The sequence below is a fragment of the Corvus brachyrhynchos genome, unplaced genomic scaffold (genome assembly GCF_000691975.1).
Source record: "Corvus brachyrhynchos isolate BGI_N302 unplaced genomic scaffold, ASM69197v1 scaffold27, whole genome shotgun sequence".
Lineage (NCBI taxonomy): Eukaryota > Metazoa > Chordata > Aves > Passeriformes > Corvidae > Corvus > Corvus brachyrhynchos.
The window spans coordinates 2,417,702-2,430,400 of NW_008239139.1; the positions used below are offsets into that span (position 1 = coordinate 2,417,702).

General features: G+C 41.6%; 1 long non-coding RNA gene across 1 annotated transcript in view; it reads left to right on the forward strand.

Annotated features, from left to right (window-relative positions):
- The first annotated feature begins 6,364 nt into the window (after positions 1-6,364).
- Positions 6,365-12,699, forward strand: part of LOC108448100 — a 35,302-nt gene continuing 28,967 nt past the window's right edge. The window contains exons 1-2 of the long non-coding RNA XR_001863889.1: positions 6,365-6,511; positions 9,174-9,271. This is a non-coding gene — a long non-coding RNA (uncharacterized LOC108448100). The remainder of the gene's footprint in view (positions 6,512-9,173; positions 9,272-12,699) is intronic.

Below are 12,699 nucleotides of genomic sequence, written 5' to 3' on the forward strand. Positions count from 1 at the left end.
AGCTGGAAAAATGTGGTGCTATGGAAAAGTTCCCTGGAAGCAACTTGGCTGCGTCAGTGTGTGTGGATAACTGCAGGCTGATAGTCTATTTTCAGGTACCAAACTCCAGCTAGACATCTGCTCTGCCAGTACTGAGATCAGTCCTCAAAGAAGCCCTGAAGCTGGAGAATCTTGTTGAGAGGATGAGGAGGGCCCAGTTTATGCAGTGACCTGTTGTGACCCAAAGGCAGCCTGAAGGAGCTGTGCTCTCCAAAAAAGCAGCAAATTGCAAGGCCTGGAGTATCAGCTAAGGACAGAGTCTGGAGAGCCATTTGCCTACTGAAAATCTCAGTGCTGTTGGAGGGAAGAGAAGAGCATTTTTCAACCTGAGCTGGAGCTGCTGAGATAACTTTAGCTGATAGTACAAGGACTGCAATGCACAGACCTGTCAGAGAGCAAAAAACAACTGTGGTGCCTCCCCTCCACACAAGGTCATTTAAGTGAGGTTATGGCTGGGAACGGTGACCAGGCAGGCCAGAGTTAGCCTGCCCAGTGTCCAGGTTACATGGAACTAATCTCTTTAAATCCTGAAACAATGGGCTTGTATTTAAATTGCAAGCTCCTTAGCAGAGGATTACTCTCTGTCACATTTTCCCTTCCTCCTGCTGGGACTTCACATGATCACAAAAGCATCCCTCCCACTTGCAGCATAAAAGTGCTGGTCTAAACTGCAGCAGCAGAGGAGATCTGAGCTCACTCTGCTCCTCAAGAAGCAGCGTTAACAGGATTTAATGTGCCATCTCCATGGATTGCTGTGCCAAGAGTTCCTTGTTCTGAAGGTGTCACACTTGGTGCCAGGTACTGCGCTGTTGCAGGACAGCAGCTCCACCCTGCCAGGGAAGCACATAGGGTGACTCTCCCCCTTTCTCCCAGGAACAGCAGCAACAGTAAGGTTTCATAGAGCAGGGCAATAAACCAGGCAAGGAGCCTGAAACCTCTCTGCCAGGCACGGATTAGGCTGGAAATTAATATTTGAACTTTACATCTGCTTCCTCTTAAAAACAAAGAACCAAAAAATCCCCAACCCACACACATTTCTCAGCAGCTTGCCTTGTTCACTGATAACAAGCCCTTTCTCCTTTCTCACCCAAAACCACCCCAGCTTCCTCTTACTGCTACAAGTGCTCATTGCCAAGTCTGTGTTAGTCTGCAAATAGTGTGAAAGATTTGAGTTCTCTGAGGCAGGTGTTTTTCACTCTCCCTACCTGCTGAGATCAGGACACTAGGGAATGGATATTAAATGTGGTTTACTAACCTGGCTGCAGTTCAAAAAGCAACAATAAAAAGCAGCCCTTAGCAATAAGTAGATATTGACTTATTAACTGTTAGTATTCAGTTAGTATTGTTATAAATAAAGGCAGAAAGATACGAAAATACTTTTAATAAGGTTTTCAACAATAGCAGTTGCTCAGTGACACTAAGCCATGATAAAATAAAAAACTTCACCCCCTCAGGAACGAAATAGAAAACCAATAAATAATTAATTGTAAACCAAATAAAAATACACTTGCTAATGTGTTATAAATAAACCCTCAAGGTGAGGACTGATTGATTATTGAATGCATATCAAAGAGCAACACTTCTGGGAAGAGTCGGGTTTATTGCACAAGAGCTGGACAATTTTTGTGGGGCTGGGTGAAAAGCCCCATCCTGTCCCAGGCACAACAGCAGTGCAGTGACACAGGCGATTGATGGCATGTGGCCTTCCTCTCAAAGGCAGAAAAACCTTGCTCTCAGCCAAATACCAAAGGATGGGAATCAGGATTTTAATCTGTTAAAAAGAATCAATCCTGGAGTTAGGACCTGGAGACTTGTCTTTTCTAACTGAACGCTTATATTTTCACACAGGTCCTAAGGCAAATTTGATGAGATAGTTATTCCTTTACAAAGTAATCCAAAGGATTCAGTCAGAAAATCCTTTATTTTTCCTCAGCTGATTGACTTTTCCCCCTTTAAATCAAAGGGGGAATAAGGTTTGCCACCTTTCTCTAGTCCTGGGATGGTTCCGAGAGTCCAAGAAAAATCACACCTGCATCAGGAAGAACTGACTACACCTACTGTGCAGGACGTACCTTAACAACTTTGTGGGGAGAAAATGTGCTGGAGTTTCTTCAAACCAGCAGCAGATTATCAGGCCATAAATTTGGTATTTACCTAAATTTCCACATCTACATCCTTTTGCAGTCTTGGACCTTTAAAATCTTGTGGTTTTTTTCTCAACCAAGAGAAGGCCTTTCAAAAACTATTTTTGGTCTTCCTCTGCATGTTTACATATCACACAACACAAGAAGTTCAGCCTGAAGTAGTGTAAACAGTTTTGATGCTCTTGTTTATCACACAACTTGTGACTCTCTGAGTCTTTGATCCCACAGACTGAACACCCAGGGCACTGGCATTGCACTGGAATTGGGGGATTGCACATGTGAAAACAGTAAGGAACATAAGTTCAGGAGACCAGCTTTAGGGTGAGAAGATGTAATGTTATCTCTGTATAAGCAAAATAAATTTTATCATGGCTTGTAATGGGAACAAAGGCCATAGAAAGAGAAAAGTGAAACTTGAGAGCACTGACTTTCTCTGAGTGCTGAGACAAAGAAGGAGAGTGCTCTACCATCAGCTTTAATCATCCTAGGGCCTTGTAGGGGAAAAACTGCAGCACTACTGTGCAGCCTTTCTTCTTTCCTCTACTTGTCTGTAGATGGATCTGGCTCAAAGAATCAGCATGTGGAAGAAACATGGATCCAGATTTTAAAAAGTCTAATCAGCAAACAAGAAAATTGGTATGGAGGGTATCTCTTGATAGGAGAACATAAAGGAAATACTGTAATCTATGGTGTCTGCAAGATGTCTGGGGAACAGCACAGAATGGCCCTAAATAGCACAAAGGTTTAAGTGTGGGTACATGGAAACATGGAAGTGTTCATATGACAGATAAATCCAGCACAGATTTTTCGGCACAAATCCTACATAACATCCAGTCTTTGGAAATACACTGGCCTGAGCTTGCTTGCTTTGCAGAGGGAAATAAATGCAGTGAAAAGTTTCACTGATCAGGATAACAATATCTGGCAAGACTAAATTCTCAAGACAGTCTGGGAAACTTCAGCCAAAAAAATACTGCTAACCCATGACAGGTCTACTTCTTAAAAATGATGTGGTTTAATGGACACAGACTGAAAAGTGCCTGTGCAATTCATCCATAACACAGCCTAGCACCACCTAGATCCAGCTTCAGAAAACAGATGCCATCACCAGTGCAGAACAGGGAGAAGCTCTCTTACACAGTGTGCTGGGACTGGTGAAAACTTCCAGGAGCTGAAATAAGGTCACATACTTTCTTTTTTTGGAAGACAGTAAAAATTATGAAAAATTGCCAGCCAGGGTTTTGGAGTTTGGATTTAAAATCTCAATGAACTGGTTTTAAACCATATGATAACTTCATCCTTCATCTTCTTGTGTTACTGGCCTAAGGTGGAGAGTAGCACACCTTTACCCACCTTTCTGGGACCTTCATTGGCTCCCTCACACTGTCACCATGGGTTATGAGGCTCTACCCTCACTCCTCCAGCGCAGTGAATGGCTGTGAAAGGGGGAAAACAGTGTAGCCCGTGTAAAATAGCTGCAGTTAGAGTTTTTTTGGTTTGTTTCCTTTTGTTTGGTTGGGTTTTTTAAACAACCAGATATTCAAGCAGAACTTATCCCTAGAAAGAGTAGAGGGTAGTTTTCCTAGAGAGATGGGGCAGGGAGAGGAGATGGGCTGCCTTAGAAGTGAGCCTGTTAAAAATCATATGGCTGGAAGTTTCCAAGACTCTGAAGGAAATGAAGCAATAAATCCAGCTGAAAGTCAGAAGAGGCAAGTATCAGTAGACTTATGTGTGAATTCTTCATGAGCTAGACTGAAAAACTAAAGGAAAATAATTGAAATAATGTAATACGTGGATTTGACAGCAAAAATTTTTATATTCTACATATTTGAAAGGAGTGATTTTGTTATGAGAAGCAACCTTATAACAAGATATGAGAGTAAAACCTTATCCCAAGCTTTGGGAGTTTAAAATTGGATCAAATCTGATGGTTTGGCACTGTCTCAAGTTGAATAGCTTGGACTGGGAAAGGGGCCAGTAGAACGTCTATTGCCAGGAGAAACAAAGAATGAGAGATACATGATGTAGTCAGTGAACATCAACTAGTGGCCCATGACAGCTTATGCTGTGGGATGAACTGTGGGTTCTCAACCTGTAAATATTCTTTTTCCTTCAAAGACCTTTCATTCTGTTTCCCAGCACCCATCATGGGCTCTCAAAGCACAGTGAACGATCCCAGTATCCTGTTTTAGTCAGAGACTATATAAATTAAAAAGGTTCCTCAGTCAAAACTCACATGTAGTTATATTTTTTGAAAAGTCAAAACCAACAAGGAGGAATTTAAAGCAAATATGGAAGACAGTTATTGCAATTTTTTAAAATCACACTAGTAAGGCTGTTCATAAAAAGGAAGCCAAGCAACCAGGATACAATCAAACATCTGTGCTGAATTGACAAAGAGGCCATTCAGCAGTGGGAATACGTAGTTGCTACTGGCCTGACTAGGTCTTTCCTCAAATACAGTCCTACTTCCTTCAGCAGAGTTGATGCTGTCATCAGAGGAAGCCCCAATTAATAAAGCTAAAAGCCTGAGCCTTCCTGAGTGAAGCTCACCAATGCATGATGTGTTTGGGATAGCTTTACATAATCCATCTTCACATGCAAAAAAGCCTTATGCAGCATGGTGCTGGAGCTGACTCCTTGCTAATTCTCTCTCTCTTTCTCTCTTCTTGGTATCAGGGCCAGATCCCACCTTTGTGGCTCATTTTCCCTTCTGTCTGGTTTAACAAATCCCTGTTGCACTTTGCTGCGAAGGACTTGATGCTGGTACAGGCTGACATTCTCCTGCACCAGCAAAACCAGCAGCCTTTGTGGTTTCCCTGAGTATTAAGGCTGCAGGTGTCAAGAGCCTTGTTGCCAAGGCTGGCTCTGCTTAGTCTGCGTGCCAGTGGGTAATGCTGCGTGCCACAAGGCAGGGTGCTGGACAACAGCTTTGGTCAAGTTGAGACAATGGTGTGAGTGATGTTTGTCATTCTCTGTGCTTCCTAGCAACCCCAGGCAAAGGAGATGCTCTGCAAAAAACCCCAAAACCTTCAGAGCTATCTCTGCCTGAGCCAGCCTAGGGACAATATTATTGTGGCTACTCAGCGCTCTGTCCAGGCTCACTTCATGACACCATTTGGTCTGGGGTATCCCTTTGGCCAACTGGGATCAGCTGTCCCAGCTCTGTCCCCTCCCAACTCCTTGTGCTCCCCCAGCCCCCTCATTGGTGGGGTGATGAGAGAGGCAGAAAGGTCTTTGTGTAAATTCTGCTCAGCAATAACCAAAACATCCCTGAGTTATTGACACTGTTTCCAGCACAAATCCAAAACACAGCCCCAAACCAGCTACTCTGGAGAACACTGACTCTTATCCCAGCCAAAACCAGCACATGTGAATCTGGTATCCTGAACCAAACATCCCCAACATGAATATGACCACAGCAGTCCTGGTTCAATCTGCCAAAATTCAAACATTGAGGAGAGATCCTTAACTTCTTTGTAGCCCCTCTCTCTCTATTGACTTCCAGGGAACAGAATGCACTGAATCTCCAACTTAGGTTAAAGCTTAAAGTTCAGCACATTGAGTCTTGCCCTACTCCATGGACCTACACTCACTTAAAATAGCTTCTGTCAACATTCTGGACATATCACATGAACTTTCTGTTTGTTTTGATGTTTGACCTTATTTTGTACTGTCCTTATTCTTACTGTAAAAATAACAAACCAGACTAAAAATTTTCTCCCTGCTATTGAACACTTATATCTCAAGGGACTGTTAAGAAAAAGGGAAGCTTTCCAAGCAGCAAAAACCCATAAGTTTTCAGACATCCTTTTTTGTTGCTTATTAAGACTTCCGACAGTCTTTTTTTTATTTTTTAATATCCTTTCTCCTTCCACTGTCTAGCATCTCTCAGTTGCTTTTAGATTTAAAGCATGTGTGTCCCAAATATGATTTTATGGCAACACATCTTGTCCTGACCTGTGTTCTTGTTTGTTTTCTTCTTTTGCATTCAAGAATTTCTTTCCTATTTTGCCTTATTGAAATGGCTGTGGGAAAGCAGTGCAGCTAATAAGACACATCTGGCACTTTTTCCTGTCAAAGGGCAAGCCCAGCTGTGAAGCTTGAGCAGCTTGAGCAGCCTGGGCTGTACAGAGCTCATTAACTTCATCCTCTAGAAGCAGTGTGCTACAATTATTGAAGCAGCTGTGAGCAGAGGGGCTAAGAGGAGGCTTTGAGCTCTCCCCACAACATCAGGGCCAGGGGCAGGCTAGAACAGTGGGAAAGCACTCCAAGCACTTGCTCTCCTGGAGAGGGAAAGGATACAGCACAGCCCTCTTCTGCCAGAGGTTTGTACTACCTGTTCTTTTCTAAGAGAGTGGGCAGCTTCCCCCACCTTTCTTCTCTGCCACTGTGCCCTGGCCCCACAGATTCAAGTCCCTTTTCTCTCTTTTCTCTCCCAAGATGCCTCTTGCAGCAGGATTCCTGAGCAGCAGCAGTCCAGTAATATTCATGTCCAAATGTCTATTTGAAAAGCATCACTGTTCCAAACTGTATAAATAATCCAAGGATTAGCTGTAGAGCGTTTGAACTCTGACCAAGACATTTGTTGCTATTATCTAGGTTTCATTTTTACTCCTAGTATGACAGGATTCTCTGGGATATGAAGTCTCGTGGGCTTGCTCTTGGCCAAGAATCGCAGACACCGATGCTGTGATGATACAACTTTTCTTCTGCCAGTTCTGATATTCTTCTTTTGCCTTAATTTTCATTGCTGTCTCTCCTGATCAACCTGTGTATTCTTTTCTTAAAAAGGTTCCATATTAGGATGGTATGAGTTAGCTGGGCTATGCTGATTTATTTTGGGTAAGAATTAGCCTGCTGTGGAAGTTCACAGCTGGCTGGGAAAAGTCTCCCAGACTGGCACTTTTCAGTAATAAATTACCTGGTTGAGTTTGTCTTCTCAGTCTTAGAAGTACAAAGCCCACATAAGTCTTTAGATCAGGAAGTTTTGAAGGTTTATGTCCTTCAGTGCTCAGGCTGGAGACTTCCCCTTGCATAGTGACCTTTGCATGGTAATATTTGAATATTCCCTCAAATATCTGATCATGGAGGCACCCGTCCTTCATTTTGCATAATGTATGTGAAGGTATGGTTTGATATTTTCCACATTTTCCCACAAGATGGCACAACTTTCTTATGAACAGTGCATGCTGAAACATGGAATGCTTTCTGCTCTGACAGTAATACAAGGAATTGACATACTCTGTAGAGCTCAGGTGCTTTATTTTGCTCAGAATTAGTTGATTTACCCTGACTAGTTATCTTGGAGAATTTTGCCTTCTCTCTCAACTTCTTGTCCTCCTCTCATTGTTTCTTTTCCAAGTCCTCAGAGGACCTGTGTCCACGCCATGACAAGGTGGGCTTCCCACAGCCTTGAACTTCACTAGGTGATTCTTGATTTCGGGAAATGCCCTTTTTTAGCTTGATGTCCACTTCATCTTGAAGGTAAAGGACAAACCATTTCTGGTGTTCAATGAGGTGAATGCTTTGAGCTCTGTGCTGAGCACAGGGAGAGCAATGACCAGTGTGTTTCTCAGCAAAAGATGTCTAGAAAATTTGAAGCTGTTTTCTGGTTGGTTTGGTTTTTTAGTGTTTGTTGTTGCTATTGGGGGGTTTTTTGGTTGTTTTGGGGGTTTTTTTCTTGGGTGGGTGGGGTGGGATTTTTTTTTTTTGGAGCAAATTGTGCCATCAGTTATCCCTTATTTCCCATCTGTGATGATGCACTTGACATACTTCAGGCTTTCTGACAAAGTAGTTACAATCTGTACAGGAAAGTGCTGGAATCCAGGGTTTTTAACAATCACCCATGAACAGTGTGGTGACAGAATTGGAAATCTTTTTCTGAGGTATTCTCTACTTTAAGCAAAAACAGATTTGAAATTACTTTTGGTTTCTGTTATGAAGCATCCAATAGGAGTAGTTTCTCTCTGGGTAAATGCTCTGAACCACTCCATGAGCAAATTTTTTGACGTATCATTATAGGTAAACTTTTGGACTGGGTGCTAAACACCTTAGATGTCCTAGGGGTTGGGATCAAGGAAGAAATTTCACAGTGTGAAATCCCTGGCTACCTGGTTTTCAAAATCTCAAAAATTACGCTTTCAAAATGTCATGCAAGTGGCATGAAAATATCTACAAGAAATCTCAGACACTGTTTTTCCATTTGGAATGGGAGAAAAATAGAGTATTTCATACTCAGGGTACTGAGTCTTTGACACTGATTTGGACAAGTTATTAACCAAAGTCATGCATGCTGAGTAGCCCTGTCACAGAAAATACAGAACCCACAATAGCATCAGTATTCAAGAAAGTGAGCTGTTACATCCCCCAACCCCTCTAGTCACATTAACACTTTATTCCACCTTTCCCCTCCTTTAGTCTCAATAAAGAATAATTTTCCCTGGAAAAAGAGAAAATTACATCAAGTGAGAAGGAATTACCTTTAGGGGAAGGAGAGCAAGAAAGAGGGAGTTAATATTTTAGTACCCTACCCAGTGCCTGAGTATGTTGAGTCAATTTGTTCAGAAGCTGAAGGAGAAGGACCTGGGAGAAGCAGATATCTAGTCAGCCACTCTCCTGTTGTCTGCAAGCTGGTTTTTTGCCCTCAGACCTAATAACAGACACTGAAAAGCAGGCTCAGGATTGGTGCTTTTCTTTTTTTCTTGCACACCATGAACTTGTGTTCTCTTCCTTAAAGTTTGCTGTGGATTGCTTTTGAAATAAAACTCATGCTGACCTGCCACAACCACTTTCAGTGTTAGAGACTCAGCACTGCTCCTCTCTGGGTAGGAATGTCCCGTTCTTGTGCCCTGTCATGCCAGTACATCCTTTCTGTGAGACAGAATGACTGCAGGACATAATCACCTATTCAGAAATATGTTCTACTTGAACCCTTCAAATCTTATTATGTCAAAATTCACATGACTTATTTCTCATGCTCCATTACAGGCCAAGCTCCTTTATCCCACCCTGAACTTCCCCTAGGTCACTGCAGCTTCATCCCAAAGCAAGTGGCAAGCCAGGAGCCTGCTGCACCACTGGCAGAGGTATGCTCATTTTGAATTGACTTCAAATGGAACTTCAACTGAGTTCAGCAAGACAAACATTCTAATTTGGGAACATCAACATTGTTCATTTCAGTCAAAAAATGTTAAAACAAAATATGTCAGCTTTCCAAGACGTTATTTCAAAAAATGATAAAATACCAGCAGTTCCTCCAGAATGGAAGGAGTGATTCCCAGTCTAGCCTGTCCATAGGCAACGGAAAGCAGTGTGTGAATGAGATACAAAAAGACCTTTTGAGCCAAACCAAGGGAAGGAATGTTGAAGAGCTTTTCTGTTCAAGCCCTTCACTACTGAAGGACAAATTTGGAAGGCATCACCCAAGGCACCAACTGATTGTGCACAATGCCACATGACAAGATGATGGGGGCAGTTCAGGTTTTCATAGTCTCTGGCACCTATATGCCACCACTCTACAACCCCCTGAATATTTTTTTGAGGTGAATGATAATCATTGAGCAGCCTAAGAGTGATGCAACATCCCTTTCTCACCCTCACAAGTCTGCCAGTAAGGCGGGAGCCAATAGAACAGGGAAGTTCTGGCCTTCATTGATTGCTCCAGGGAACAGTCTAATCCTTGATCATGCTAAATTGTCATCTTCTATCTCACCACTTGTGTTTTCTCAGGGGTTTATAGAATTTTCCTGTTGGTATTTTAGTCTTAAGTATTTGGATGGCTAAATTATCAGAGTAATTCCATGTCTCTCTTTGTTTCAGTCTTCTGTTGCAAGGCTTCAGTTACCTTTTTGCTACTACATGATTTTTCCCAGCAAGCTCTGGAGAACTGCGGCTGTGGAGAGGATAAGATGCCATTTCTAAGACAGAATTTAAGAGAAGTTGTTGGGGGTTGATAATTTTTCAGTCACCTTAAACAATCTTTCCTTCATACTCCTCATTTTAATCACTTGGCATTTTAGTGTATTCAAGTCATGGAGAGATAAAAGAATGAATGGGATTGCAAGATTTTGTCTCCTGTGTCTCAAGCACAAGCAAGCTTCCTCCTGAGCAAGGTTATTATTGTCAGGGTGGGGAAGGATAACGAGACACTTTTTTGCTTGTTTTACTCAGTATCCAAATGCCAAATAATAAAACTTCATTATATCAACTCAGAGATGCCAAGCAGAGGTTTGTGGGGTTTCATCCAACACTGTGGGGCTGGATACAGGGGCTTCAGTTCTTGCAGCCATCACTTAAGTCTATGACTTTGGACCTGGTAATTTCCCTGCAGCTGGTGGGAGCCAACCTCCAGATCAGGTTGCTGCTTTTAATAACAGAATGAGGAAATCTCTTTGTGATAGAACTTTAGAGACAAAATGCTTAAACATGAAAGAGTGATCAGCTTCTTGACCTCAGGCCAGTTTGCAGGGTAGAGAATTAGGTCCATGCTGAGATCTGAAAGTCACTTAATGAAGCAACTAGAAAGGCACTTAGTGAAACAACTAAGCTGGGGAAATAAAGCAGTCCCAAGTGAAGCTCATGAAGCATGAATGATGCATTGGCATTGTCAACTTGGTAGAGCATCCAGAGTACTAAATTAAATACATTTGAGACAGAAAATGGTAAGAAACTTGATTTCAGAGAGTGCAAAATATCATCTAATGTGGTGACTAAATTAATGACTTCATTTTACAACTGGGAAGACCTCACTGCATAACCTCATTTTATCTGATTTTTCCAGAGCAGGCACCATTCACTCAGACAAATTATTTGTAGGCACACTTGGGCAATGCTGTAGCAAAAGATGAATGGATGCAGTGGATGGGTAGCCACTTGACAGCACAGGAGCTCTGGGAAGAGCTCTGGTTCCACACTGTCACAATATCACCTCAGAGGCAAATCCAAAGTCGCTGCAGCACTGAAATACTGATCCATGTTTAGAGCACTACGCTGCATCACTGATAGTTGCTAGATATCATTAATGTTATGTTTATCTGGAAGGAAAATGTGTTGATATGAAGCTTCAAGAACCTTTTGCAAAAGCCAGTTGTGCTGAGTTGAGCTGCCTAAAGTTGATATCACACAAAGTTTATTATTTGGCATTTGGATACTGAGTAAAACAAACCACACCCAGGTGCCACCTCAATTTTTCCAGTATGACTCCAACTATGACAGGAAGAAGACTAAAATTGTGTCAAAAAATAACAGTGCCATCCCTTTTTGACATTGTCATGAATATTAATAAATGAACAACATTATATTGGGCATACAAAACAGCACTTTCCAACCTGCAGAGAGAATACATTGCCTAAAGATGGTAATTCAGTAAGATAAATTTGGATCTCAACTAAAGGGCACCTCAGTAATGTAAATGGCAATGCTCCTCTCTGTGGGTTTTACCTTTAAAGAGTACACATTTCCGATTTCTCTGTCCCTCTGTAGACTGAGGAATATGCATTCCCCTACAGCTTCTTATTGTTCCCATCAGATCCTCACTCTGAGAGCTGCTCTGACTAGGATTGGAGTGAAACTAAATTAAATTTACATATTCAAGAATATATTCCAGCTGTTGGTTTTTGTTTGGTTGGGTTTTTTTCAAGTTAAATTTCTACAACCAAGCCAGTCAAAAAGAAAGAAAAAAAAAGGGGTTGGTGTAGCAGCAAATCCTTTGCACTGAAACATCCCTAATGTAGTAATCTAGACCTCAGCCCAAATGCTAATCCAGACTTGTGCTGTCCCAGTGGGGAAACTTTAGCAATATTACAGAAACCACGGTGAAAGTCTTATGGAAGGGAGAACATCTCATGTGCTGAAAAAGGCAAAGTTGCTCCAGGCTTTGAAATTATTGCTTTTTCTGCTTTTTAATATTAGAAATATCCAGGATAATGAAGCAATTTATCTCTCTCTGCTGCTGTAAGGTGGGATATGAAAATCTGTCAATGTCCTGCCTGCAAATTTCTCATTTGTGAAACTCATGTCAGTTCTGTGTCCAATGAACACCTTTAAGTTTCATTACTAACAATGGTAAAAAACCCACATATTTCTCTTTCATGGTAATTTTGAGCATACAAAACTGCATATAAAAAGAAATACATTCTTATATTTCTTATGGTAAAAGAAATGTCTTTTAAATTCCACAGAAATAACAATGTCTTTTTTGTTTTGAAATGGAGTTGAAGTCAGGCATTGTGCTCTCTTGCAGAGCACACAGTAGAGCAAAGAGACCAGCTACTGCAGTTTGCCTTTGACATCCTTCCTGAAAAGTCAAGGTTTAACCTCCAGGATTTTATTTTTCATCTTCTGGTCCTTTGATGAGAGTTTTTACCATTTACTTTCCTCTGCCAATATGGTCAAAGATTATTAATGGTGATGTTAGCAAGAGATAATATGCAGTGTTTGAATTGGGTGGGGGTTTTTGTCTTGGTAAGGATTTTTGCTTCCGATAATTGTTTTAGATTTGATAACTGTGCATTTC